Here is a 7,069-nt window from a genome sequence, read left to right as displayed (position 1 = left end):
TCTCTTGTGGACAACTTGAGCTTAATAGCCTTTGAAAAAATTATTGCGGCAAAACCTTTCAGATAAACTTAGTGTTTCATGAAAAAAACCCCACCTTTTATTTCAACATTGGTTCAGAGAAGCAGCCAAGCTTGACCTTGCATGTCCTGGGATTAAAATCTAGTTAGGAGAGTTTTTCTCCTCTCTCCGTTCCATTTGTGACTGCATGTGGAGGGATATTAAAAGATTTCCTTCAGGAGGATGGCATTTATCCACAGGAAGCCAAAGGGAACTCAAGATACACTTCTTTTATTACCGTTGATCTTGTTCACATTGGTATTTCTGCAAGGAGGATCGCTTCTACTATGTGAGGAAAGCTGTGATGACCATGAGAGGTGGCTTGTTCAATTTACAACCCAAGGTTTCATTAGGAATACCCCAAACTACATCTCACGCTGAAAAAGGCAGAAAAACGACCAGATTCTTCTACTTCTTGACACTAACTTTACCAAGAGGTACTTCCATTAGTAGTTGATGGAGACGGTGACAGAGGCGTGAAGAATGTCACTACAGGAGGGCAGTGATGCATGCGTAAGGCCCATGCAGGGCCATGCAATGAGAGCTGTGGCCACCTGCTGCTGAGGGCTCAGCCCTGAGCCACAGAGCTGGGCAATCCTGTAACTGTCTGACGGTCTTCTCCTCAGTCAACCTTGAACAAGTCATCCCCACCGTTCACCTGACAACTTCTCCTGATAAGACAGACCTTTTGCACGAGGAGGATTTCCACCACCTTTCCTTCATGGCTCGTTTTAAGGAGCACCTCCCTTCCAGCAGTCCTCTGGGCTGGTGGAGCAAGGCCTCATGAGACGCCTCCCGTAACTGGCTTTTGAATTGGGGCATCTGAGATGAAACCCCTGAAGACATTTTCTGCTTCTCAGATCCAGCACAGATGGATGTAACAAGACCTAAAGCTTAACAAGAGGCAGTTGGATATGTCAGAGTCACCCTTAACATTTTTCCTCTCAAAGGTTTAAGAAAGAAATCATAACAGAAAGCCTTTCAACTATTTTTCAATTTGTCAGAGCCCTAGGTTTATTTGAAGAAGGCAGGGCTTTGTGCACACTCACACACAGGAGCATATAAAGACTTAAACCAATACGTTCAGCGTTCATCACTGACACAACTAGAAACAAAAAGCCTAGACCAAGAAATAACGATGTTCTCTTACCTGCAAACACACTCAATAGTATTCCTACAGCTGGTATGACTATGGCTTATCTATCATCCTATAAAATCTGTAGGCACGCCTGGGAACTACCTAGAATGTTAGGTGACGTGATTAAAGGCTAATCTGCACAAACAAAAAGCAGCGAAGCACTGGCGGGCAGAGGCACCCCGGTAACTCAGCGCGGGGGGAACAGCCGGGCCCCACTCCTCACAAGGCCATCGGTCAGCCCAAGGCCTGGCTCCAGGGTGAGGGACCCCCCAGGGGCGTGGGCAGGAGAGGCCTCAGGGGTCACCTCACCTTGTAACAGGTTCTGGGTGTTCACTTCCAGCAAAAGCTGGAAGTTATAGTCATTTCTGCCCTGTTTTCATGAGAACTCTATTTCAGGAATATGACAATTGACAAGTAAAGGAAGAGGTCATGTGTCAGTGGGGATGAATTTTTGCGGAGACTTTAATCTGTGTTAGTTGTGGTGTAAGTTGTGAAAAATCACGACCACTAAATACTACAACTGTATTTTGACATAGAATGTTTATTTTCCATAAAAATCTGAAATTGAGCATCACATAAAATATTGCGATTAAATATTACATAATATAATTAACAGACATTGAACTGAAGTCTACATGCAGTGCTTGCGCAGTATTTTGCTTCTGTTTCTGACTGCCCATTTTATATTTTATTATTGCCTATGACATTATTCATCTACTCATTTATGCGTTCTAAAAGCAGAATCAGTATGATGATCTAAAGGAGTGAAATATTCAGCTAAGGTAAGATACTGGTGGCTTAGGCAAAAATAATTTGAATCGGTGAGAAGTGTAAAATAAAAATTTGCATGTGTAAGCACTGGAAGTAATATGAGCAGATGCAGCGCAGCTTACACAATGCACGTAACTGTTGTGGCTCTGTCTTATGAAGAGGTAAATTCTATCACATTAAGACTAATTTGATTATCTTGTGTTTTTAGAACAAATAGTGCATCCTGGCTTTTGTTGAAATTATTGCAGGAGTATACTTGACATTTTCTTTCTGTATTGTAGTTTTATTTGTATGCTTTATAAACGTATTTCACCGGAAACCACATTCTTGTATAGCTCTCTTGTCAAAGGAATATCGGAATGTGCAGGGTCATGCATGAAATACAGAGGTTCAGCTATAATTTCTGGATTAAATCCTTCATTCACCAGATGCATTTTCTGATGCTTGAAAGTTGCAGTGATTTGCATAACATCCTAACAAAGAAGTAATTCAAGTAAAATGCAATGTTCCATTTCAGCCTGTGTCTGTGAAAATTGGATGCAATTACTGAGTAAAATGAATCACACCATTTTACTATGGAATGTCTTCAGTTAGACAGAATGATCTGATTCACAGGTACAGTGACATCTCAGTCTAAATGCAGCATTTATTTCTTACTCATTTCTCTATCAAAGCCACATGCGAGCTTGGAAGTTTCTGTTTCAAAATAAGAATGTTCTTTAACTTTCATTGGTGCAGCTAATCACAAAATCTCTAGTTCATGGGGCACTTGGTGATGCTGTGCAGAGAGCTGGCTGATTTTATGGTACTGGCTCTCCTCTCATTTCCAGCTGTTAACCTTCATTTAAGACATTAAATACAAATACGCTAAACGCCTTCCTGTGTTATTTTTCTGTGTAAGCATTTGCTGTACAGCAATGACTCAAATGCCAATTCATGAACAAGTTGGTCTACACACGATAGTCAGTGTACGAGAGCAGAAGTGGTATATAAAATAATCTCATTTAAATGGTGGCTTACATTAAGGGAAAAGCTCAAAACACACAGTTTTCAAGCACTGTTATTACTTGTATGGTGTTTTCAATGTAGCCAACATTTTCTTTCACTTCTCTTGCTGAAACAGGCCACTTTTCAGTTCTTGTTTTTCCGTCTTGATCTGTAACATGATCTGTAACATGCCTGATTTCCTCTTCACACTGCTACTCCATTTCCACAGCTCCCAGATCATTTAGTCTTTGGCTTCTGAGCTGAGACTGCTAATAAGTTTGCCAGCTCCTTCTCTCTTTTGGCAGCACTTAGGACAGGATCCACGCTTAGACCACCAAGTCATTTCACACAGGCACTGAATAGCTGCCAGATGGTAATAATGTTCAGTCATTACCAGGTGGGATTGCTTCAAACTGAATAGCTAGCATGAATTTGTCTTGGTAATTATTTAAAAAGTTGCAATGATAAGATTAAAAGTTCAATAAACACAGGTACTAAATATTTTAAATGTGTATTATGAATACAGATTGCTGAGATTTTCTGTTTAAATGATCCCTTGATGTTATTTTAATAAAGTCAGATTTTTCTACATGGAAAGACGAGTTTTGGAAAAAAAAAAAAAACCAAAACCAAAAAACCCTAAAAACCTCAAACTAAACCAGAGCACAAATAATGCAAAACTGAAATCACTCCCTGCATGCTCTTAGAAACCTCTTCCTAATGTCCTTCTGCAAACAAGAAATAAAGTTAGCAAAAGTCAAGTGAAAAACCTACTATCTCAGAGCCTCGGAGTACACTGGTTCTTTGCATCATTGTCCCTGGGCCCCTGCTCTTCTTCTAGAGTCAAGTCAGGGAGGTTGAGAAGAACAACTCTCAGCCTGTCTGGTTTTCACAAAATCAGTCAGCCATGGTTGCAAGTTATATTGGAAAGAGCCTACATATGGACTGCTGAAAAATTTTCAAGATTGATTTGATCTTAAATCCAATTTTGCATGAGAATTTCATATTTTTGTTTGTCACTCTTGATTAGGATGAACTCTTTCTCAAGACACATCTGGTTTTTTTCAGAAGGGACTGAATTATCTGCCCACTCAGAAAATTGTGAGTTCAGCATTCATCCTATTATCCTCCCCTAAGATGTTTTTTAAAGTAACAATATGTTTTTTGTAATTTTGAGGGTTTTTTCTAAGATTGTTTTTATCTGCTTTAATAAGAATTTACACATGTGTAGATGTTCATCAGTTAGTACTGATAGTATCTTTGGTAGTAAGCTAGCTAAAAAAAGCTTTAGTCAGAGAACACATAAATGCAAACAGGTTTAATCAGTTCCAGATATATAGACCCTAGAGCTCCATATAGATTTTCTCCATCTAATGGAACCATAAAGACAAGTCTGTTCCAAAGGTTTTTTCCGAGAAGAGAGCACTGCTGTCCTGAGGCACCGTAGATAACCTATGCTAACTGCATTTGAAGATACATTTACTTAGTACAGTACCCTATTAGTGAAAAAATAGCTTTCCTCAATTCTTTAAACTCTCTAAAAATTACACTTCTCTCTAAATGTATACTCTCTCTGTGTGCTTTCTCCGTTAGGTTCCCATCTTGTTCTCAGTCAAATTTGTGCCTTTCAGGCAATTTGTCAGTATTTAGGGAGAGGCAAAACTGCTGAATGCCTCTTGGCGTGCCCTAACAGCACAAAACGGTCTGCTCAAACTTTCAGAAGATGTAATGTGGGGCCCTTTCCTGCTCTCTGCAGATGATGCTCTCCTGTCCTGTTGCAGAAGGTCGTCCTGTGGGGAGTACACGAGGGGTGTATTCCTTGCACTTTTAAGGTGCCTTTTCCCATCCCTTTTGTGTTTTGGTTCGGCAGCAGCAGTCTTGGGATCAGTTGCTGTAGCCCAGCATGCCTGCCCATGCTGTTCCCTAAGAAACAAAGCACTGAAATGGCTTTTAAAACAGTCCAGGTGTATACTTAGCATACCAAAAACCAGCATCTGGGCAAGACTCTAAGGACAGGACAGGAGGACATACCTGAAAAAACACCTGGTTGCTAGCTCTCTACAAATAACCCCCCTTATCAGAATCAAAAGGGGAGGCTCCGTCGTTCTTCCTTTCCTTCCCTTTAATATAAAGAATCCAATTCTGTAGGTGTTACTCAAATATGTGACTCAAAAAGCTCCAACACAGATTTAGTTGACCTTCTTCTGAAGGTTAGTTAAAGCTTCCGCAATGCATTTGTCCCTTCTGACACTAAAAATCAAGCCTGACTGCCGAGATGCCTATGTGAATGCCCTTTTAGACTTTTGGTACAGGATACAAATATGATTCTAAGTTAAACCTGCAGAACATACGCAGTGGTATGAGCAATACGCAGACCTCAAGTCATGTTATGGTGGATCTATGTAACGATTGGCATCTGTTCTAAGCTTCAAAAACTAGGCATGTATCTTAGATATTGTTTGCAGGCTGTAGAAGGTGATATAAATGAGAAAATGACACAAGTCTATTGGTAGACATAATATTTGAGTTACTCACCAAACAGAGATACTTGCCAAACAACAGAATGTTACAGCATTCTCAAGTTAATGAAAATTCACTAGAAGGCAAAGATTGCCTAATTCAGTGCATCCACTGATGCCGAGAAGCACTCGTGGTACAAGGGAAGAGTGAGCTACAGCATACGCTGAGAAACTGCACCACACTGAGTAAATGCTAAACAGGCAGATAGAGCTCTTAGATGAGTGATGATAGCGGCTTTTGGGAAACCTGTCAATGGGAGAAAAGCAAATAATTATAAATGTACTGCTTGCATTAATAATTTTGCTGCAAACAGAATTATGTTTGGAAGGTAGAGGGAGAATTGTCTTTTCTTCTGAGACTTTGTCTGTCCCGTCCTTTAGTCTTTACCTCATGAGTACATCTCCTTAGTCTCTCAGCTTCTTTAGTCTTTCTGCCTGTAAGGTTATTAAATCCTCTCATCTGCTTTGTGGGAGAAAGTCCATACCCTTCACAGGCGAGTGCAGACCGACCGTGCACACAGTGTTCCCTCGCCACAAAGTGAGAATGGGAAAGTTTCTGAAGAGCCACTGTGCTGCTCGGCCGCTATTTGCAATAGGAAAAACTTTTACAAAGTTGTTTGGCTTGACAAGAGGAAGGATTCCCCTTTGCTTCCCAGGGAAGTAAGGTGAAGCTTCATTATTCAGGTCAGTCTCAGAGGAACACTTTTCTCCCAAGGCCCAAGCACTTGTACTGCCCATATTTCTTTTTAGTATAGACCTGTGAAATTCTGTCACTATGGAATCTGAGCAGCTGTTAGAGACTGACTTTATTGGCCTTATGTTTAAGAAATAAAGTTCAGCCATGGAATAGCTATGTGAAAGGTCACTAACTGGAATTACGCCCTTGTTATGCCAAGACAAAAATGGTTTAAAGTGTACTATGCTTTTAACTAAATGAATTTCTCCCTATCTTGGCTTAAAAATTCAAGTTCTGTCTTTTTGTGCGCCTGTTTTGTTGCTAAATTTATACCAGCTAAATTTTCAGAGAGCTGCAGTTGTACTTTGTTAGTACACATCTTCACCTGTACTTCCCGATGTGAAGATACACGAAGCAGTGTTTCTTGTGTTACTGAAAACTTTACGGTGAGATGGAACGGGGTGATCTGGCACCTTGTCTAATTTGTCTGGCGTAGTGTGTAGATGCTGGAAAGGAGAGCTAGTGCTCATCAGCCAGACAGCAACATTATTTTCCAAGAGATGAAAAAGAAAGTCTTTCTCTGTTGATCCCAAACAATCTGCCAAGTTAAAGAATTTATATGCTTATTATTAAAATAAGAACAGCTACAGACCCGATAAGCTGCATTGGAATGATAGACACTACTGCTGCGTACAGTGAACCTGCGTACAGCAGAACTAACCCATCTATTCGACAGTGGGAAAAAAAAAATCATGGTTTAATCTCCCTCTATTTATCTTGTGGATTTAATTGTAGTAAGTAAAACTCCCTGTTCTAAAACAGACAAAAGACTAAAGCAGGCTACATGAAAGAGTTTTGGTCTTCAGAGTTGTTTCAGGATTAATTTAGGTTCACCCTTTTCACACTTGAATGTGCACAGGA

The sequence above is a fragment of the Gavia stellata genome, unplaced genomic scaffold (genome assembly GCF_030936135.1).
Source record: "Gavia stellata isolate bGavSte3 unplaced genomic scaffold, bGavSte3.hap2 HAP2_SCAFFOLD_68, whole genome shotgun sequence".
Lineage (NCBI taxonomy): Eukaryota > Metazoa > Chordata > Aves > Gaviiformes > Gaviidae > Gavia > Gavia stellata.
The sequence above is the reverse complement of the archived record's forward strand: the minus strand, read 5'-3'. Positions refer to the sequence as shown.